The 23,601-nt window shown below is 40.6% G+C and overlaps 1 protein-coding gene and 1 pseudogene across 4 annotated transcripts in view; both read left to right on the top strand.

Moving 5' to 3' along the window:
* Positions 1-23,601, top strand: part of SLC25A26 (solute carrier family 25 member 26) — a 172,001-nt gene that overhangs the window by 100,462 nt on the left and 47,938 nt on the right. The window lies entirely within an intron of this gene.
* On the top strand, positions 11,949-13,914 carry LOC134735506 (developmental pluripotency-associated protein 4-like; annotated as a pseudogene).

Below are 23,601 nucleotides of genomic sequence, written 5' to 3'. Positions count from 1 at the left end.
GGCTTGTCTTGCTAGGTTGGGGAAGTTCTCCTGGATGATACCCTGAAGTGTGTTTTGCAACTTGGTTCCATTCTCCTCGTCTCTTTCAGGTACCCCATCAGCTGTAGGTTTGGTTTTTTAACATAATCCCCTAGTTCTTGGAGGTTTTGTTCATTCCTTTTTTTCTAATCTTGTCTGCCTGTCTTATTTCAGCAAGATGATATTCAAGTTCTGATATCTTCTCTTCCACTTAGTCTGTTCAGCTATTGATACTTGTGTTTGCATTGTGAAGTTCTCATGTTGTGTTTTTCAGCTCCATCAGATCATTTATGTTCATCTCTAAACTGGTTATTCTGGTTAACAGCTCCTGTAATGTTTTATCATGGTTCTTCACTTCTTTGCAGTGAGTTAGAACATACTCCTTTATCTCAGCAAAGTTCATTACTACCCATCTTCTGAAGCCTACTTCTGTCAATTCATCCATCTCAAGCCTTGGCCCAGTTCTGTGCCCTTGCTGGAGACATGCTGCAATTATTTGGAGGAGAGAAGAGGCCCTCTGGCTTTTTGAGTTTTCAGCATTTTTGCATTGATTCTTTATCATCTTCATGGGTTTATCTACCTTTGATTTTGAGGCTGCTGACCTTTGGATGGGGTTTTTGTGGGGTCTTTTTCGTTGATGATGTTGTTGTTGCTTTCGGTTTGTTTTTCTTTTAGCAGTCAGGCCCCTCTTCTGTAGGACTACTGCGGTGTGCTGGGGGTCCATTCTAGACCCTATTCTCCTGGGCCCCTCCCATCCCTGGAGGTCTCACCAGCGGAGGCTGCAGACCAGCAAAGATGGCAGCCTGCTCCTTTCTCTAGGAGCTCTGTCCCAGAGAGGCACCGACCTGATGCTGGCTAGAATGCCCTTGTATGAGGTGTCTGCAGGCTTTTGTCATGAGGTCTCACCCAGTCAGGAGGAGCGGGATCAGGTACCCACTTAAATAAGCAGTGTGGCTGCCCATTGGCAGAGTGGGTATGCTGTGCTGGGGGAATCCCCCTCATCCAGGCTGCCCTGACACTCCAGAGCCAGCAGGCATAAAACACTAAGATTGCTTATCCATGATACCACAACTGCCCCTCCTCCTAGGGGCTCCTCTCAGGGATATCAGAGTTCTGTCCATAAAACCCTGGCTGGGGATGCTGAAATTCCTGCAGGGAGGCACTACCCGGTGAGGAGGAGTGGATCGGGGTCCTGCTTAAAGAATCAGTCTGGCCAAGAACTGACCCAGCCACTATACTGTGATGTGGGGAGTTGCTCCTCGTCCAAACCACCCAGTCTCGCTGGCACTGGTGGCAGGGGAAACAGCCAACTGGAGCTGCAGTGATGGCGGCTGCCCCTTTTTCCCAGGAACTCCGTCGTCTTAGGCATTCTCAAGCCTGGTGTGCTGGCTAGTGGGGATTCTAAGCCAGTGTATTTTAGCTCTTGGCATTCCATGGGAGTAAGGTCACTTGGCACCCTGGCTTCAGCCCCCTTCCCGTGGGAGTGGACAGATGTCCTGCCTCACTGGGGTTCCCAGAGCTGCAGTATGCAAATACTTCTGTGTCTCAGTGCCTGCTCGAAAGGCCACCCTCCTGAGCAGCTGCCATGATTCTGCACAGTTCTGTGCTTGGGACCCAAGGCCCTAGTGGCATGGGCTCACGAGGGGGACCTGCTGATCTGTGGGTTGCAAGGATCCGTGGGAAAAGCATGGCTTTCGGGGAGGGGTAGCACAATCCCTTACTGCCTGCGTTGACCAGGGGAGGGAGCCCCCTTTTCCCCTGCCGCCCTGTGAAGCTCCCAGATGGGCCCTTGCTCCAGCCTGCCTTTCCTTGCTCTCCATGGGTCACGCCAACCACCTAGTCAGTCCCAATGAGAGAACCTTGGTCCTCAGTTGAAGATGCAGAATTCACTCACCATTTTTGTCCTTCTCAGTGGAAGCCACAGAGCACAGCTGTTTCTGTTCAGCCATCTTGGCTGCACCTGACTTTTATTTATTAAAAAAAAATTTTTTTTTTTTTTTGAGACAGGCTGGGAGACTCTGTCACCCAAGCTGGAGTGCACTGTCTCATCATAGCTCACTACAGCCTCAAAATCCTGGGCTCAAGTTACTCATGCTTCAGTCTCCCATGTAGCTGGGACCATAGATATGCACCACCACATCCAGCTATTTAAGTTTTTTTGTAGAGATGGGATCTCTCTTTGTTGCCCAGGCTGGTGTCTAACTCCCGGACTGAAGTGATCCTCCAGCCTTGGCCTCCCAAAGTGCTAGGATTACAGACACGAACCGCCACACCCAGCCTCAAAGGACTTTTAGATTGACAAATTTGAGTTACATTCCCGGTATTGTGACTTACACTATATTTACCAACTTTCACTTGACACTGATATTTTCTAAATGCTTAAGGCTATAGAACAAACAGTAAAGGCAGAGTCACAGCCATTCTTGAGAAACTTAGTTTTGAGGTGAGAAATCAGGAGTTAGCATCACTTAAATCAGGTTAGAGTTTGTAGAACCAAAGTTACTGAAGTAGAGAAGTTACACGATGGCGTAGCTCATTACACATTTCCTGTATATTAGGAGCCTCATTATATAATTGTTTTTTTTTCTGTCTTTTTAAGTATACAAAGTATTGAAAGTTGAGGGAGTGCCAGAGACAAGTGAGATTGTGTTCATTGGGAAATTCATATTATGGCTAAGAAAATAACTATAGGCAAAGATACCATACCAGTATATAATGCATCCTGCTGGTCTGTTTTATCCCATTAAAAAACTTTGTGTCCCAGCTACTCGGAGAGGCTGAGGCAGGAGAATGGCGTGAACCCGGGAGGCGGAGCGTGCAGTGAGCCGAGATTGCGCCACTGCACTCCAGCCTGGGCGACAGAGCGAGACTCCGTCTCAAAAAAAAAAAAAACAACAAAAAAAACAACTTTGTGTCCTTTTATTAGGAGGCTTATTTTTCATATGACTGGAGGAAACAAAATTAATTTACTTTGAAACAGAGTTGCTTATCTAGCATTCTTATACCTTCCTTATCTATTTTAGTGAGCTTGTTTACTGTGGCTATTTCTGCCGTTCAAAGTTGATTTGATTAAATTTGGTTAAAATTGTCTAATCTTCCATTAGCTGTTTTTCTTTGTGAGCATATAAATACTGTGGACAAAACGAAAACAATATGATACATCTTAATAACTTAAGGGGTCGTCTAAACTGAAATCAAAGTACTGTGACAGCAATTAAATATTTTTTTTTTTTTTTTTTGAGGTGAAGTTTCACTCTTGTTGCCCTGGCTGGAGTGCAATGGTGTGATCTCGGCTCACCGCAACCTCCACCTTCTGGATTCAAACGATTCCCCTGCCTCAGCCTCCTGAGTAGCTGGGATTACAAGCACATGCCCCCACGCCTGGCTAATTTTTTTTTTTTTTTTTTTTTTTTTTTTTTAGTAGAGACGGAGTTTCTCCATGTTAGTCAGGCTGGTCTCAAACTCCCAACCCCAGGTGATCCACTGCCTCAGCCTCCCAAAGTGCTGGACAGCAATTTAATCTTTAGTGGGCCTTTAGGCAAATAATTGAGACTAAACTTTGAATTAATTAAACTTGAGCTTTTTATGGTGGTATTTAATAAAAAATATATAAACTAAAGTTTACCATTTTAACATTTTTAAGTGCCTGATAGCATTAATTACGTTCAGTGTTGTGCAGCCATGATCACTATTTCTAAAATGTTTCCATCACTCCAGATACAAACACTGTAACCACTGAGCCATAACTCCCCACTCTCCCCTCACCCCAGCGCCTAGTAACTTCTAATCCACTTTACGTCTCTGTGATTTTGCCTGTTCTAGTTATTTCGTATCAGTGGACCACGTGATATTTGTCCTTTGTGTTTGGCTTATTTCACTTAACTCAGTGTTTTTAATGTTTATCCATGTTGTAGTTTGTATCAGAACCCCATTGCCTCTTTGAATAATGTTACATGGCATGGATATACTTCCTCTGTTGATGGTCACCCAGGTTGTTTCCATCTTTTGGCTATTGTGAATAAGGCTGCTGTGAACAATGGTATGCAAGGTTCTGTCTGAGTTCCTGCTTTTAATTGTTTTGGGTGTCTACCTATAAGTGGAGTTGCTGAGTCATAAAGGAATTCTATTTTTAGCTGTTTGAGGAAGCCCCAAACTGTTTTCCACCGTGGCTGCACCATTTACACTCCCACCAGCAATGTGTTAGGGTTCCAGTGTCTTGTCACCACTTGTTATTTTGTTTTTTCTTTTTAAATTATAGTCATACTAATAGGTGTGAAACGGTATAAACCAGTTGCATTTTAAAAAGTACGTTTAAGATAATTTGTTTATGAAATATTTAAACTTTGCTTAAAAGTGCCCTGAGTTCAACAATTTTTTTTTTTTTTTTTGAGACGGAGTCTCGCTCTGTCGCCCAGGCTGGAGTGCAGTGGCGCAGTCTCGGCTCGCCGCAAGCTCTGCCTCCCGGGTTCACGCCATTCTCCTGCCTCAGCCTCTCCGAGTAGCTGGGACTACAGGCGCCCGCCACCACGCCCGGCTAGAGTTCAACAATTTAAAAAAATTGTCATATTTTAAAACATTTATATAATCGCTATGGTCTGAATGTTTGTGTTCCCCCAAAATTCTTACTTTGAAGTTCTAACTTTCAAGATGATGGTATTAGGAGGTGTATGGCCTTTGGAAGGTGAATTAGGTCATGAGGGTGGAGGCCCCATGATGGGATTAGCATCTTTATAAAAAACACCTGAGAGAGAAAGAGAGCGCGTGCCAGAGACCCCCACCTCTCATCACATAGTGTTACAGTGAAAAGACCAAGAGCATTATTAGCATAACCTGGGAACTTGATATTAATGCACATTCTCAGGCCCTACCTAAATCGGAAGTCTGGGGCTAGGGCTTAGAATCTGTGTTTTAACAAGCCTTCCAAGTGATTATGATGCATGCTAACGTTTAAACCGTTCTCTGTATTTAGAGTTCTTTTCTTGTCTTTTATAGCGTGATGAGAATCTATGCATCTTGGCTCAGTTGCAGTGTTGTCCCTTCTGGAAAGGCTCCCCCTCCCCCAGTCCCCTCCTGCACTGGACTCTCAGATTGCGCTAGTATGGAGTGCTGATAGTTGGTTTGATGTTCCTTCCAGTTTGAGAAACCGTTCCGTGTAGGGATTTGTATCTCTTCTTTATAAACCATCATGCTTAGCAAACTGTAGAGGTCTTTTAAAAGTTTGTTCAGTTGAATTGTGTGCCCAGTGGGTGGGGGACAGGGTGCATAAAGTAATTATAAGGAAGTAGATATGAAGCAGGTTGTTACTTGATTTGTGGGGTTGTGAAAACAATGGCAAAAGTTGAGTTTACATTTTTCAAAAGTTTTCTTGGGGGGTTGTATTATGCTTTCTTGTTATATAGCTTTCTGCCTGCTTTTTTTTTTCTTCTTATTTTGAGAGTGGTGTATGCTAGTTAGAATTCAGAATTATCAGGAGGAACTTTATCTTAGTCTGTTTTGTACTGCTATGACAGAATACCACAGACTGGGTAATTTATAATGAACAGAAATTACCTGTTCATTTTCCTGGAGGCTAGGAAGTCCAAGATTGAGGGACCAAACTCGCTCTTTTATGTGGAACTCTTTCCTCAGATAACAGCATTAAGCCATTGATGAGGGTGATGCCCCCATGACCCAAGTACCTCCCATTAGACCCTGCCTCTCAACACTGCCACACTGGGGATCAAATTTCCAGCACATGAACTTTGGGGGACACATTCAAATCATAGCAAATTTGCTTTAAAATGCTTATAAGGTATGAAATGAACTTTGAAGATGAGTGTGGGGAGATTTTGAGATGTTTCTGTTTTCACATTTAGGATCCAGCAAAGTGTCTTTTAAAGAAGGAATCCTTTGTTACTAATTCATTAGTTTGATGCATGCTTTAGATTTTTAAAATGTAGGACACTTTCACCCTGTGAAGTTTAAGTATGTGACTAGTTAAAGATATTTAAAGTTTTGGCACACATTTTCTCATCAAGCAATGAAATTCCTATTTTCTAGTTTATGGGATAAAAATAAAAATTCGATCAGTGGTTCTACAGTTTCAATCTCATTACAGCTGCAGTGGAGTTTTCTTAAGACAAACCTGTTTTCAACCACAGATACACTTTTTAGCTTAGGCTTCACAAAGCCTCATAACTGAGGTTGCATTGGCAATGAGTATCTTGCCTTTAACAGACTTTTAGGACTTTATTTGTTTCCCACAATTTTCTGCATGTTTGTCTCAAATGAACTATAAAATGATTCAGTGACAACATGTGGTTTTAATAACAAACAAGCATGGGCAAATGAATGTGGACTTAGAATTTGAAGTTTTATACATATGCCATGGCTTAAACTTCTTTTTTTTTTTTGAGAAGGAGTCTCGCTCTGTCGCCCAGGCTGGAGTGCAGTGGTGCAGTCTCGGCTCACTGCAAGCTCCACCTCCTGGGTTCATGCCATTCTCCTGCCTCAGCCTCTCCGAGTAGCTGGGACTACAGGCGCCCGCCACCACGCCCGGCTAATTTTTTTGTATTTTTAGTAGAGACGGGGTTTCACCGTGGTCTCGATCTCCTGACCTCGTCATCCGCCCGTCTCGGCCTCCCAAAGTGCTGGGATTACAAGCGTGAGCCACCGCGCCCGGCCGCCATGGCTTAAACTTCTAACTAAATTTATAGCTCAGCACTCAGTCAGTGGTAAATTATCAGTTGCTAGATGGACTTTTTCATTCTAGACTTCAATTATTTTGAGTGCCTGATATTGAAGACCACAGATCATTGATATAAAGAATTTTCTGCAAGTTTTTAATAGTACATTTCTAGTTAGGTTTTGTGATCAAGTGGGAGCAAATTTCCTCCAATCTGTTTTTTACGTTCTTGGTTTTTAATTATTACAGTTTATATTGCATCAAAATGAAAGTTTCAAGATAATCAAGTAAAGTATTATAAAACTCATTTCTTTACAAAGGTTTCTATTGAAAATGAGTCTTTTTGAAGTAGGAATGTACTATAGTAGCTGCTCTGAGCATTAGAAATAGGCATAGTGGAGATTCCTCTTTCCTCTCTGAGGTGGAACAGCATGAGGCTACTGATGTGTGTAAATGTGGTCATTCCCTCAGATCTGGTGGGGCAATGGAAGGGGTGATGGAAGAGAGAGGGTTAGTAGATGCCGCACTGGTATTGTGTGTCTTGCCTTTAACAGGCTTTGACTGAACTAAAACACATTTTCCAATCAACCTTATAGTGATAAAAATAATACTCTGGTCTTAATGTACTATGTCTAAAATAATGTATTATATCAGTTATTGTAACCACTCAACAAGTTCTTGCCTGCTGCCCAGAGAGAGCCAATTTATCAAGACAAGGGAATTGCAATAGAGAAAGAGTTTAATACAAATAGAGCTGGGTAAATGGGAGACCGGAGTTTTATTATTACTCAGCCTCAGTGAAAATTCAGAGGCTGGGAATTTTTAAAGATAGTTTGGCCTGTAATCCCAGCACTTTGAAAGGCTGAGGCAGGCGGATTGGTTGAGCATTAGGAGTTCGAGACCAGCTTGGGCAATGTGATGAGATGCCGTCTCTACAAAAACAAACAAACAACCAAAAAAATCAAAAATTAGCCGGGCCTAGTGGTGCGTGCCTGTAGTCCCAGCCATTTGGGGGCTCAGGTGAGGGATGGCTTGAGCCTGGGATGTCAAGGCTGCAGTGAACCTTGTTTGCCCCACTGCTCTGCAGCCTGGGTGACAAACTGAGGCCCTGTCTCAAAAAATAAATAAATTAATTAAAATAAAGATAGTTTTGACATACTTGGTGTGGTGGTGTGCGCCTGTCATCCCAGCTACTTGGGAGGCTGAGACAGGAGGATCTTTTGAGCCCAGGAGGTCTGGGCTGTAGAGCAGTATGGCAGTTGGGTGTCCACACTAAGTTCAGCAACAGTGTGATGACCTCCTGGAAGCAAGGACCACCATGTTGCCTAAGGAGGGGTGAATTGGCCCAGGTTGGAAACAGAGTAGGTCAAAACTCCCATGCTGATCAGTAGTGGGATAGTGCCTGTGAATAGCCATTACGCTCTGGCCTGGGCAATGAAAAAAAATGTGTATTTTTAAGAAGACTCCCTGTTTGTTAAAAAATGTGTGTGTGTGTGTGTGTGTGTGTAGTTTGACAGCAGGGGGCTAGGGAATGGGGAATGCTGTTTGGTTGAGTGAGGGATGTAATCCTAGTGGATTGAAGCTGGTTTTCTTGTTGTCTTCTGTTCCTGAGTGGGATTGCAAAACTAGTTGAGCCAGATTTTATTGGTCTGAGTGATGCCAGCTGGTCTATCAGAATGCAGAGTCTGAAAAATACCTCGAACACCAGTCGTAGGTCTTACAATAATAATGTTATCCATGGGAGCAATTAGGGAGGTTGGGAATCTTGTGGCCTCTGGCTGTATGATTCCTGAGCCATAATTTCTAATCATGCGGCTTATTTGTTAGTTTTACAAAGGGGATCTGGTCCCTAAGCAAGGAGGGAGTTTGTTTCAGGGAGGGGCTGTTAACATCTTTATTTCAAAGTTAAACTCTGAACTAAATTCCTCCCAAAGTTAGTTTGGCCTACACCCAGGAATGAACAAGGGCAGCTTAGGAGGTTAGAAGCAAGATGGAGTTGGTTAGGCCAGATTTTTCTCACTGTCGTAATTTTTGCAAAGGTGGTTTCATTATTAAAGTTCTTTTATAAGCACAGTTGTTTTTTTTTTTTTTTCTTTTGCCTTATATTCTCTGTCTTTTGGGAGAAGGAAAAAATGTTTTTTCTTTACTCTCATATTTGGTAATTGGGGGCCTACAAATTATAGCGACAAAAGACAGAGTAGCAAGAGAAAAAATAGATTTGATGGTGTATATATGTACCCAGGAATTCACAAATAAATGTGACTCAAATAGGCAGTTCGAATTTTGGGCTTATATATCATCTTATTAGGGGGTGGAGAGGGTCCTTCTGAGAGAAATTCAGATTGGATTTTTCTTTATGTTGGAGGATTGACTTAACCCTTGCCTTATCTTGGTCTCCTTCAATGTTTCCACAATTCTAGTACAAGCGTTTCCCTCAGAAGCATTCATGCAGCTTCAGTTTATGGGAGACATAAGGCATATATTCAGTGAAAAATAAAAGATAGCCAGAATAAAAATCAAATAAAAATTAAAGAAAGGTGGAGTGTTGCACATGATGCACACCTATCTTGTTTATATAGTAGCTTAATGAGGTTTTGTAGATTGATTGATGGATGGATAGGTGATTAGCTCATGGATTCATTTACAAATGCATATTCAATCTTTCATATGTACCAGGTACTATGCATAGGGGAAACATCTGTTAAGAAGATGATTGTGGGCCTTGCCTTTGCCTCTTGCCTAGTTCACAGTCTGGTAAATGAAACCAACATTGTTTAATTAGAATGTAATGAGTGCTTTATAGGTGCTATGAGAATGTCTGACTTGGACACCTGATCTAGTCTGGACCAGTTCATGCCATTTTCCTGAGGGTGTGCTGTTGGGTCTGAGTTCTGATTTATGAACAGTAACTAATTAGGTGATAAGGGGGTGCAGGGAAGGCCCAGCAGCCCAGGCAGAGGAATCATCTGTAAGAAGGCCCCGGGAATAAGGCCAGTGTAGCAGAAAGCACCAAGGAGGGCCCAGTGGCTGGAAATGAGCCAGTGCATGCAGGGCCTCGAAGACCATGAAAGGACATTTTCCTTCATCCTAAATGCAACAGAAAATCACTGAAGGTTTTATAAACAGAAGGTGATCAGTTTGGTCTGTTTTCTTAATGTTGCCTCTGGCTCCTCTAGAGAATGGATCATGGTAGGGGAGTAAAAAGAGGTTGAACAGAGATGAGTCGGGGAGTTGCAGTTGTCCAGGTGAAATGTAATAGTAGCTTGGACTAGGAGTACGTACACTGGGGAGAAATAGATTGAAGAAATACTTAGGAGAGCAAATTCACAAGATAGGATTGGCTGCTAGCTGGTGAAGAGAAATGAGGTGCCAAGAAGGATCCACAGATTTGTGACACAGCCACCTGGATGCATAGTGACCACATTGACTGAGCTCGGGAACCCAGGAGAAGGATAGGCTTTGGGGATTGGGGCTTCAGCCTATGGGCTAGATTGCAGAACACAGAGTGCCTGTGAAATAGCTAAGTGGAGATACTGAGTGGAGATTGGAACATACGGATTAGGAGCTAGAGGACCTGTCTGGGTTGGAGAAATATCAGATGGAAATGGGAGAAAACAAACAAAAAACCTGTTTGGGTTCAGCAGCTTTGTGAGTCTTAACATTTTTGTTGGAATGTTCAATAAACAGAAATCTTCAACCACCACAGATTATGCTAATAAATCATTTTCTTCTTAAAATTTGAAAGTCTCTTACATGACAGCAGCAGTGAAGGAAGGTGAGAAGATAAAATCCTTAAAATAAGGGACTCTGCAGAACCATCTCAAGAGAAGCTGCCAGTGAACATGAGTCCCAGCTCTTTCTTGTCTCTTATTTTCCCAGTTAGTGCCTCTCTTTCATGGATTAAGTACTGAGACTTAAGGAGTATTGAGTAGCCTGCCCAAGGTCATTTGGCAGATCTGGATTCTACCGAGAATCTGTTTGGCTTCATAGCTTTTGCTCTTTCCACTCACTGTGTTGCAGTCCAGAAAACAGTTAAACTAAAATAATAATCTGTAGTCAAAATCATTTTTTAAGCATCTGTGGTCCCACAACAATGTGAAATCTTCTTTATTTCAGTATCACACCTCTGAACGTCCCGTCAGTGCCTTATACATGGTTCTCACAGCCAACGAAACTTAAAGCCTTTGGAACCTTAGAATGGTAAAACGTTAAGTTTGGAAGGGACTTGAGAAATCTTGGTGTCTAATAACTTTCCTTTGTAGATAAGGAAATAAAGATATCAAGGTCAGCTGGGCACAGTGGTACGTGCCTGTAATCCGAGCACTTGGGGAGGCCAAGGTGGGTGGATCACCTGAGGTCAGGAGTTTGAGACCAGTCTAAAATGGTGAAACCCCATCTCTACTAAAAACAAAAAAATTAGCCAGGCATGGTGGCGCATGCCTGTAATCCCAGCTACTCGGGAGGCTGAGGCAGGAGAATCGCTTGAACGTGGGAAGTGGAGGTTGCAGTGAGCCGAGATCGCACTATTGTATTCCAGCCTGGTGAAACTCCAGGTGATCAGTTTGGTCTGTTTTCTTAATGTTGCCTCTGGCTCCTCTGGAGAATGGATCATGGTGGGGGAGTAAAAAGAGGTTGAACAGAGATGAGTTGGGGAGTTGCAGTTGTCCAGGTGAAAAGTAATAGTAGCTTGGACTAGGAGTACACTGGGGAGAAATAGATTGAAGAAATATTTAGGAGAGCAAATTCATAAGATAGGATTGGCTGCTAGCTGGTGAAGAGAAAGGAGGTGCCAAGAAGGATCCACAGATTTCTGACACAACCATCTGGATGTGTAGTGACCACACTGACTGAGCTCGGGAACCCAGGAGAAGGATAGGCTTTGGGGGTTGTGGCTTCAGCCTATGGAAGCCTATGAGACGGAGTGAAATTCTGTCCCCCCCCAAAAAAAAAAAAAAATCAAGGTCACAGATCCTATTAATAGGAAAAGCAAACTGTAGCTCAAATATCAGACTCCCTATCCTTCCCTGTACCAGTGTACACTGCTCTTCTCATCTTTGACTTCTCTTTTAGCCCTCACATTGAATTGCCAAAGCTCTACCAGCTGTTTTTCTAAAATGCGTCTTGTGCTGGTTCCTATCTCCAAATCCTACTCCTACTAACCTAGGTCAGACTCCCATCTCCCATGCTCTCACACTCTGTGGCAGGAACCTCCTGACTGGTCTTTTCCTAAATAGCACCACCATACCTGTGTCCCTCTCCAGCTCACATGGGCTTTGACTTTTCCTTGGGCACCACAGAACTGGTTTCAGAATCTTCTGTTGAGTTGCTTCTGCAGCTGTGGGTGGGGCCTGGAGGTGAGGGTGGAGTCCACAGAACTTCAGCATACATCTGATGATTTTCTCAGCTTTGGAGTTTGAGAAGGATCAACCTTTAGGAGAGGAAGGGCAGCCAGCATCTACTTAAGTGCTGTTGAACTTTTAGTGCCATTTCAAGCTATGCTGTAATTCATTTCAACTGTTTCAGCAATTTCTTATTAAGTGCCCACAGTGGGCCAGGCACTGTTATAGTCATGGGGATATGAAGGCATGAACTTCTATTTAGTAGAGAAACATGTTATTCTTTAAAAATGTAAAAAAGAGATTCCTTTAGATTGTAGTCTGTATGAGGCCAAATACCTTGTTTTAATCATTTTGTATCTCTGAAGTCTACCTTAGCATTGGGCCCTTATGGGCCTTCGGTTAATATTTGTGGTGTTAGTGGGGATTGAATTAAACTAAGGTTTTCTTTTAACTTTCACATTGTTTTACTTACGTACTTTCCATAAAAAATTTATACTCTTTAAAGAGCTCTTAGGTTTTTTTGGTTCATTCTGTTATGACTGTCCTTTCCATCCATTCATTTCTTTCTTATCTAAGTTAATAATGGAAAGGTAAGTAATGATTTAGTCATCAAGAAAGAAAGGTTTTGCTGGGTGTGTTGGTGCACCTGTTGCCCCACCTACTCAGGAGGCTGGAGTAAGAGGATTACTTGAGCCCAGGAGTTTGAGCCCAAAACATAACGAGACTCTTGAAGGAGAGAGAGAGAGAGAAAGAGAGAGAGAAATTAACAGGTAACAAAATTTTTTGGGAAATCAAGTATTTATACAGTTATATTTTGATTTTGTGTCAAACTGAAAAATACACATAATACAGATATGTGCCTTGATCTCTATCAGTAAATGTACTGTGTTTTATTCAGAATTAATATGCTTTGAAAGTGTATTTTATGCTCTTAGAGTATTTGGTCATTCCTTGTTTATATTTAGTATGTTTTAATTAGAAAGAAATGTTGCACCAAGCACAATTTTTTTGCCAGGAACATCAGTGAAGGGGACCAAATGAAAGAGATCTGTCAAAGGTGACCAAATGCTCTGTCCAAAGAAGGCAGAGTGCAGTGACAACCCAGAACCTCAGAAGACGATACCAATTCCTCCATTCCCTCTAATGTACCAGTGTCAATCAGATTCCCAGGTACATTCTGTGGGCCTGGTGCCACCAATTAAAGCTGAGCACAGAGACCAGAAATTAGATGCACATAAGGGCCTGTGTTCTTTTGCCTACCCAAATCAAAAGGATATTCCTAGCACGGGAAAAAGAGGCCAGAATCTGGAAGACATTATGAAAAAAATCAAAGGTGGAAAAGGGGGAGATGTCCCTGCAAAGTTCTGAGGAGATGCATCCTCCCAGAGTCGCTCTTCTTCCTGAGGAGGGGTTGCCTGCCCTGGTAGAGTCTGCTGCTCTCCTTGAAGGAGTTAATACGGTTGTGGTGACAACTTCTGCCCCAGAGGCTTCGCTGGCCTCCTGGGCCAGAATTGCAGCCAGGGCAGGGATGCCCGAGGCAGTGAATGGAATCTCCGCAAGAGTGGTGTCAAGTGGCGTGTGGTCCATGGGAGAAGTCTCCCTGCAGACACGGATGGTTGGTTCACCTCCAGTTTCATGCTGGACAAGCCTGGGTTCCCGAGAAGCAGGAAGGGAGAGTGAGTGCACGCACGCCTCTTGCTTCCTGCCTCCAATTTTCCACCCCCACACCTTGCAGACAGTATGTTGAGCCTGAAATGTGTTCATAGGAACAAGACCTTCAGAAGCCTCCAGCGGAAAAAGAATACCAAGAAAAAGGGCACATCTCTGGTAATTAATGGCAGAAAGCCCAGACAGTCGAGTCTGTGGTGCTGCTGACAGGTGAACTCTGGTTCTCTCCACACCCACTTATAGGCCATGCAGACTGGTGGGTTGCAGATGTTAGCCTAAGACCCTGGCAGTACCTGCTGCTTTGTGGTTTCAGATAGAGACTCTCATGTTTAAAAATGGAAAAGCGTTTTACAAATTACCATTTAATTCTAGTTAATACGTAGAAAAAGTCTTTCACACTACCCGTCTAAAATAGAATGACTTCTGCTCTTTTAGGTGGGAACTTCTTCAGCTGAGCATTGGGAACAGGTTGAGTGAAGAAGCAGTAGTTTGTGTCTGTGCTCAATTTCCCTCCTCACAGTACTGATTATTTTAGGAGTTGCTCCATTCCAGTTGTATATTTCATAAATTGTAAAGTATTTTAAGGGAAAGAAAGGCCGTTAATTCTCTCCCTCCCCAAAATGCATGATTTTTAATATTCAAAATAATGTTTTTCAAAGTTTTCTTAGTAACCTAAGATTTCTGTGGTTTGACTCCAGGATACAAACACAAGGCACTTTGTCTGTATTATTTCCACTTATAATTGTTTTATATATTTCTGCTGTTAAAAATGTTTAAGGTTGCTTCCCACTCATAAGTGTATAATACCTTGAAATTAAAATATATTTATCAACCAGTTCTCTAAAAATAAAAATGAAATGTACATATAAAATAATTCATCTGTTATCTTTAGGGAACTGTATTTGTTGCAATGCAAATAATTGTTAGTATTCTTCACTGAAAGGATTAATTCAAAAAGGATGATTTTTTCATGATTCATTTGCTTTTTTTTGTTTATCAGTTGGTAGTATGGGTTGGATCATCTGTTTTAAAACCACTTTTTCTATGATTGACATACAAAAAGCTACACATATTTAATGTATCAAATTGAGTTTAATTTTTAATTTTTTGTGTACTTCCTAAATTTATAGTCCTTTGAGTCTTAGGACAGATCTATTTTTCACTTATCCTGTGTTTTAATGTCCGTTTCCAACATTATTTTATTATTACGAGTAGGGGATTTTTTTTTTTTGGCCACTTTAATGAAGATACAAAAAATAATGCTGTGAAAGGAGTGGCAGAGTTGGAAAATTTGTAACCATCATGATATGGAATTAATAGGGTTGGGGAAGAATCCTCAAACATGTTAAAGTGAAGGAGGAAAGTTTGTTAAGAAGCAAGGTGGTTTTATGGTCTCAGTGTTATTCCCTCCCTCCTGCCATTGGTTGTTGGTGGTCAGAATCGTTCATTGTAATAAACAATACACACATCTTTCCCTTAAAAAAAAGTTGTGCAGATTGTTTTGTGTTTTGTTTAGTATTGTGATGATGATGCATTCTTTTGTAATGATATGAAAAGAGAATAAAAGTCCTATTAAGATGCAAATTCAAAGAACAGGTTATTTCATACGGAAGGTGTTTCTTTATAGTTAGACTTCAACTATTTTCCCCATATAACTTGATTTAATATGAAAGCTGATTCTGTGAGGCACTCCTCACCTGAATCAGTGTTAGACCTTCATAGTCATAAATTCAGAGCATGTGGTCCTAACACATTACCTACTAATAAATAGGAGATCAGCTGTGGACTCTAGATTTCCTCATCAGCTCACATATTTTTAAATGGTTTATTTTCATCGTCTTTCCTTTGAAGATAGGACTCTAAAAGGTCTGTCAGCTGATCCACTTCTGTTTCCTATTTAACAGTACCTCCATTCATCGACAGCTGCTAAAGTCACCTACATTAAAAGATCTTCAAAGTCTCTCAGCATTCAAGAAATAACTTAGGCATCTTTATAGAAGTATTATACATTCTTTAATCAATAAAGCTTGTGTGTCTTGTACATTTCCTAGTTAGTAAAATACTTAGTTTCTCTTTATAAGATTTTCTTTTAATAATATTACTTGCATTTAGACTTATGCCCTTAATTTTCTATTTGTTGTCTAAATGGCACCATTTAAAGTGTTTTAAGAAAGTTAATATTTCCTTACTGGATTAGGAGAACATATCTTTAAGGAAAAATTAACCTATGAGCAGGTGATTTACAGTATTATTTTCTCCAGGCCAACCTTTTTAAAAATCCAAAATATGTGCCACCTAGCTTTTTAAAAGTTTCATTAGAATTAGTTATGTATTATGACGTATTTGTGAAGTATGTAAAGTGCTTCAGACAGCACCTGGCACATTGTGATCACTAAGGGTTTGCCATTATTATTCTTACTTTGATTTTAAAGACGTGAAATATGGAGATGTGACTTTTTTGGTTTTTGCATTGGAATTTCATATTAAGTCGGTGGCCCTTTCATTAAAATAATAGCTTACTGTAAAGTTCTCTGCAGAAGATTTTCCATTTTCATATTTAATTTGCATGCATACCATAATTTTTATTTCTGTCCTCTTGGAGTCTCTCTGTAAATTTCTTTTTAATGTGTCATACTTAAGGACCTCTTCATTTTCTTAAAATTCTGTATCCTTCTGTTAACCAAACACGTTTAGAAAGTCATTTAAATTTTATGCATGTAAGTGGTACTGAATTGGAAAAGCAAAGGATTGTTTACCCCAGGAGCAAGTTGGAGTGTGTGCCTGCTTAATAATGAAAAACATTGTGATCAGTGTGCTTTTAATTAGTTCTCCCTTTTTTTCCCTATTTCCTTACCCCCAAGAATGAATGTAAGTGTTAGACAATGTTGAGATCAGTTTCTATTAGAGTTTTAAAAGAAATTTTTCTATTATAAAGGAATTGGATATTTATTACATTTTTAAATGTACGAAAATTAAAGAAGAAAGACACTAAAAGACCGTTAGTATTTTGTGACAGATTGTTCTAGTTTTTTTCTTCCTACTTTATTCATTGTTACTTATTTGTTTATTTATGAGCTAGAGCCTTACTCCATCACTGTTACCTCGAACTCCTGGCCTCAATCCATCCTCCTGCCGCAAACTCCCAATGTGCTGGGATTATAGGCATCGGTTTCCCCAATGCATTTCAATACTGATGTAGGTAGAGATTATAAATTAACTTCTAGATTTAAAAGCTATGGTATTGATCTTTATAACTGTTTTACTGTGTTTTTTGTAGGGATCTATTCCTTCAGTAAATAATTACAGAGAACCTCCTGTGTGCCAGATGCTGTTCTAGGGACTTTGATTCATTAGGACACCCTACTCTCACCCTGTCCTTACCTTTATGCTTTCTGCTCATTTTTCAGTACACTCTTGACATCAGGAGCTTCCAGTAAGTTAGCCTGGCAGATAGGATGCAGTTTGTGTGAGAGAGCGAGCTGTCAAAAGTGACTCCAGGGTCTGGTTTGGCCTATACAACTAGGCCTATGTAGTCATCTTTAAGATGGAGAAAGTGTAGGTAGAGCAGGTTTGGGAGGAAGATTAGAAGTTGAGTTTGGACATGTTTAGTTTAACATGTCTATTAGACAACCTAATGGAAACGTTGAGTAGACAGGGAAAAACACTGATGTTCCAATGAGATGTGACAACAGGTCAGCCAGCATTTTGCACAGTTATCAGGATTATTTAAATGTTGTATATGTTACATATATGTGTGTGTGTGTTAAATGTTGGTGTACAACAGGAGTAGGATATATATAAAATATATTTCATGTATGTCTGTTCATATCTGCATCTATATGTTTCTGTGTATTCTACCTCTGTTGTAGGCAGTGTGCTTTATCCTAACTTGTGCCTTGAGATGTTAGCTAACAATGATAGTATCTATATAAGTGATCCTTAAATAAATAGACATATAGTGGGTGGGGTGGGGGGAGTGGGTAGGCATTTTTTTTTTGACAGAATACACAAAGTTTGTAAACTGCTGAAACATCCACACAAACTTTTGCCCATTCAAAAAGTTAAATGAATGCCATGGATGATTCTGTCTATAAATTTTTTAAGCAACACTTCCTCAAATATGAAACTTTCTTATAAGAAAATTCTTCTGATACTGGAAGAACAAAACTCATTTGCAAGGAGTCACATCCAAGATAAACTACTAGCCTATAGCTGTTTGTCATTCAAGAACAGAATCTGTGGGAAAATCTTGGTTACTTCTTTTCTTGGGTAGTGATTTGTGAGAGTTTGTGTATCTCAGTCATTTTTTAAAACCTTAGATTTATTATTAATATAATTTAGATATTATTAATGTATATGGAAACAATATCTATTCTTTTAAGAGAGCCTTATTTAAAGTGCTTATTAATTATTGTTTAGTTTATATATCTATATATAACTCTGGTACTATGCTGTATCTAAACTTCTGGGTTTTCTAGGGCAAAAGTAATTGTATGAGAGTAAGAAAAGTTTTTTCTTTCTCCCTTCCTCCCTTCCTTTTCCCGTGTTTCCACCAAGTTATTTTTTCTTTTACTGTATTCACCAGTACTCTTAAGGAATGTTGATTGATACTGCAAACAGTAGACATCCCTGTGTAGTTTGAATTTGTATTTAACTGCTGTATTTTAGTTTGAGTATTGGTTTGTGATACACTGTTTTCATAAAGCATGGCTTTTGTCATTACTTAATACCCTTTAAAAAATCCCACTTAGTCATTTTAACCTTTTAAATCTCATTTCCATGCCTATCCTTTTATTTCCAACATTTCTTTATTTTGTTTTATGTGTGTTTTTTTTTAAACAGAATGTAGATAGGTCTTTTAATGGAATAATTTACTTTCTTCATGTGTCATATAGTTTTTTCTTGCTTTCTTTGCTGCATATTTTAACTTGCAGTTTCTTGTATCTGGTTTTTGCTGGTTTGATCAATTTATTTTTGGTTTCTTTTTTAAAAAATTTCTTGTTACTTTGGAAATTCTACTGTATATTTCCATTCCATTAATGGTGACCTTTTCTTTCCCTGTACTCAGAAACGTTTATATGCCATTATTTAAAAATAAAACATGTGACTTTCCCCATCAACTTGTCTTTGCTATAATAACTTCTGTCTCCTGCTTACATCCCTCCTCAGTAAGGTGATAACTTTGGAATATTTTCACTTTCCTCTTGTTCTGCTTTCCCCACGCCCAGCCAAGAAGTTTTTTTTTTTTTTTTTTTTTTGAGACAGAGTCTTGCTGTGTTGCCCAGGCTGGAGTGCAGTGGCACGATCTTGGCTCACTGCAGCCCCCACCTCCCAGGTCCAAGCAATTCTCCTGCCTCAGGCTCTTGAGTAGCTGGGATTACAGGTGCGTGACACCAAAAATTAGCCTGGCTAATTTTTGTATTTTTGGTAGAGATGGGGTTTTGCCATGTTGGCCAGGCTGGTCTTGAACTCCTGACCTCAGGTTATCCACCCTCCTCTGCCTCCCAAAGTGCTGAGATTACAGGCGTGAGCCACCATGCCCTGCCTCCAGCCAAGAAGTTTAGCATGTGCCTACCCCTACTGTGTTTAGCCCTTCTTCCAATGCTTTGATATTCCTGAGACAGTTTCATACTTTCAGTTCAGTCCTTAGCAGATAATACTTTGCCGTACATCTGTTTTGTTTCAAGTATTCTTATTTAGAATTTATTACATGTTGCCATAACAATTAATATTACTAATTTAGATTAAATATATATAACTACCATATTTCATAAAACTAATGCACTTTTTTTTTTTTTTGCATTTTAGCACCTCTGGAATTGAGATGTGCCTTACAATTTATGATTTTCTAGAATTAGACTTACAAGTGTAATTTGGCAGCACTTGGATTTTCTTTTTTTATTTTTTTTCAGATGAGGTCTCACCGTGTTTCCCAGGCTCGTCTTGAACTCCTGAACTCAAGCCATCTGCCTGCCTTGGCCTCCCAAAGTGCTAGGATTACAGGCATGAGCCACTGTGCCCAGCCAGTGCTTGAACTTTATTATCTATCTAGTGGAACAGATAAAGATACATGAAACTGTGTATCTATAGAGAAAGCAGGTGCAGGCACAGACAGGGTTTACTTCCTGCTGCTTGTCTCTCCTGTCCTTCCCCAGAGGTCTCTAATTCATTTGTTCCTCAATCAGAGATCTTTCTTAGGTGTTTTTCTGTATGACATATGTGGGTGGTGTATTTTCTGAGTATCCATACATACATTTTTTTTAGGACAAGTGACAGGTGTTATGTTTAGGGATTGCTACTTTTCTCTCAGTAGTTTGCTAGAGCCATTGCTATGGCTTCCATTGTTGCGAGTGAGAAGTCTGATGCCTCTGATTTTTGTTTCCCGAAGTACTATGTTCTACCTACCTGTAAGCTTGTAAAAATATTTTCTCATAGAGTCAGGAATTTAGTAGGATGTGTCAAGATCTGTGTGTAGAATAACATGAGCTCTTTTAATCTGCAGGCCAAGGTCTTTTTTTGGCCCAAGCAAATTTTCTTCTGCTTTATTACTGCCTCTCCTCTGTCTATTCATCTTTCTTCAGCTGGTACTGCTGTTCATCTTATTAGATCTGTCCTCCAAGTCTCTTATCTTTTCTGTCGTCTTTTCTATTTTGTTGGTTTGAGCTGTTTTTTCCATTTGACCTTGCAGACCACAAACTTGGATCTTCGTCATGAACCATTCTTTCCTTCATTTAATATACTATATGGTTTATTTGGAAAATCATGTTTTTAGATGTGGGAAAGCTTCTCTCTGCTGTAGTTAAATCTCCCCAGTGTCCCTTAATTTTTCTGACTCATATTGGCCTTCATCTCTCCAAGCAACTCTATTTGGTTTGGGATTTATTCCCTTCATCTTGACCCCTGTCTTTCTGGATGCTCAGCCTCTTTATGTGTTGTCGTGTTTTCTTGGTCAGCTTATTAAGGCCCAGGTCTGATTTTGGCTTGTAATGATTCAAGGAGATGTAGATGTTTTGCCTTCCCTGTTCCCCACGCAAGGGTCATCAGATCTCTGTGGGCCAGGCTTTTCTTAGAACCGTTAGTTGATGGTCCTTGTTCTAGGGTTCAAAGAGGCTTGTCTCCAGATACTTGCCCAGAACCTAGAAAAACAACAAACAAACAAAAAACACACCCTCCAGTTCCCTCCTCTGTATTACAGAGAGTGCAAGCCTTCACTTCCAGTTAGCTGTCTGCAGGTCCCGGGGCTGCGTTCTGTTGCAGCAGACAGATTGAAAATGATAATGTAGGTAAAGGGAGGTGAGTTTGTGTCTGACTCTTTCTGGAATCTTTTTGGGCCTGGGTTTTTTATGTTTTCATTCCCTTAACAGTTGTGGATCTTTTGTCTAGACTTAACAATAGCAGGTAAAACAGCATTTGGCATGGAAACTAGAAGACCTATAGGAGTGATATATTATTCTCAACCCTTTGCTTCTTTCTCTTTGAGAAGATTGATGATACTTCCCTGTCTGTTGCAGTGTGATTTGATTTGTTGTGTCTCCCTGTCTCATAGTCAGACTTGATTTTAAGACTTGGCTAATGGAGTATGAGTGGAAGTATACCAGTCCTGAACAGGAGCTTTGTTTGTTTTGTTTTGTTTTGTTTTGAGACCGGAGTCTTGCCCTGTCGCCCAGGCTGGAGTGCTGTGGCATGATCTCGGCTCAGTGCAACCTCCATCTCCCTGATTCCAGTGACTCTTGTGCCTCAGCCTCCCGAGTAGCTGGGATTACAGATGTGCGCCACCATGCCTGGCTAATTTTTTGTATTCTTAGTAGAGACGAGATTTTGCCATGTTGGCCAGGCTGGTCTCGAACTTCTGGCCTTAACTGATCCACTGGCCTCAGCCTCCCAAAGTGCTAGGATTATGGGTGTGAATCACTGCGCCTGGCCCTGAGCGGAAGCTTTAGGAGGTGTAGCAGGTTTCTGTCATCCCTTTTGCTTCTGCCTTGTGCCTTGAGAATAGCATGTCCCACATATGATCTGTTCTTCTGGATTGGATTCTGGGTGAGAAGACACTCAGGGCAAAAGCCACAGCTTTGAGGGCAGCCATAGCTAACCCAGAGCTAACATGTAATGTGACTGGGAAATACACGTGTGATGTATGCCACTGAGATTTGAGGGTTGTGTTGTTACTGCAGCAAAGCTAACTGATAAAATCTGGTTTAATACCTTGTTTCTCCTTTTATTAGCTGATACTTATTTTTCCTACCAACTTAAAAAATCTGTATCAGATCCTACATTCTATTTTCTGTCTTTCCTGATTTATCTCTTAATTGGCTGATATAAATGAACTGTTGTAATTAGGGTCAAACACAGATTACTTGTGGTAGAGTGTTTACAAGTTATATAATAGGTTCCAACCTGTGTAACAACTGGGGCAAAAAACAGTAAACTGGGGGCAGTGTCTTGTGGCTGCTAATTACGCATTTATTGAATGCCCTAAATTCTGCTCCAAATTATGGTTGTGAAGTATGGCTTTTCTTTAAATGTATAAAGCAGATTATTTGTAGATCTCAACATCTGGATGGTAGCGCTTTTTTCTGTTATCATAAATAAGAACTAATTGGGAAAGCATTTATGGAGTGATGTTCCAGAGTTGGGAATTTCTGGGATGTGTATATGTGCTTATTTATCTGGCCTGTTGGATTAACTGACAAATAAACGTAAAGAATGGGATTTATTTTTGTGTTTTATCCTTTTTGTATATAATTGATATTCACTTTTCTTTTGTCTTAATATTCTGCTCTCAAAACACTGTTCTAACAAATATTGTAAATCAGCAGTAGATGAGTAGAAACAGTAATATTATTCCTTGGACCATGAGCCACAAGACCCGGGTTCTCCCCTAACTCTTTTAGCCTTATCCCGTCCCTTCTCTTCGTCCCTTTCTTTGCCTTTCCTCCATTCATTGATGTAAGAAATATGTATCGAGTTGTCCTGTTAGGTGAGATGCTGGATGTGATGAGAAGTAAGCCAGACACCTCCCCTGCCTGCCTTATCAAGCTTACTGTCTTCTCTTCTGTTCCTCAGCCCCTTCTGTCTTCCGACCATACAGCAGTATAAATTGGTCCTTGCTGCATTACTACTAAGCCTCCTGGTTGCCATCTTTTGTTAACAGGGCTGCTTTCAAAGGTGCTTTTAATACTGGATTGTTTTGGGAAAGTTGGGGGTGGTGGGGAGGGAGGGAGGAAGGAAGGAGAGTAGATGAGTAGGCAGGTGGGAAAGGAGGAAGCTAGGGAGCTGTTCATAGGGCCTAACCACCCAACAAGCTGCTTTTTAGTAATGTTTTTCATGATTCTTTTCTAATTGTAATTTTTCATAAATGCACAGATGATGTATCTATACAAATGATTTGAATAATAAATGAGAAACTTTCTTGTTCCTGGCTAGGTTTTAAAATTTTATTTTATTTTATTTATTTATTTTAATTTTTTTGAGACGGAATCTTGCTCTGTCACCCAGGCTGGAGTGCAGTGGCGCAATCTTGGCTCACTGCAAGCTCCGCCTCCCAGGTTCACGCCATTCTTCTGCCTCAGCCTCCCCGAGTAGCTGGGACTACAGGCGCCCGCCACCACGCCCGGCTAATTTTTTGTATTTTTTAGTAGAGATGGGGTTTCACTGTGGTCTCGATCTCCTGACCTCGTGATTCGCCCGCCTTGGCCTCCCAAAGTGCTGGGATTACAAGCGTGAGCCACCGCGCCCGGCCTAAAATTTTATTTTTTAGAATTTGGGAAACCATCAATTAAAACATCTTTGGTACCAGAAAAATTGCTCAGAAATAGGGAAAGCCTGGATAAATAAGCATGTGCCTTTGTTAACAAGGACTTTTGATAGAATAATAAGTAAAATAAAAATCTACCTTTTATTGTTGTGTTTCTT

Source organism: Symphalangus syndactylus, chromosome 21 (assembly GCF_028878055.3).
Source record: "Symphalangus syndactylus isolate Jambi chromosome 21, NHGRI_mSymSyn1-v2.1_pri, whole genome shotgun sequence".
NCBI lineage: Eukaryota > Metazoa > Chordata > Mammalia > Primates > Hylobatidae > Symphalangus > Symphalangus syndactylus.
Note: the sequence above shows the minus strand (reverse complement) of the source record. Positions and strands in the feature narration are given on the sequence as shown.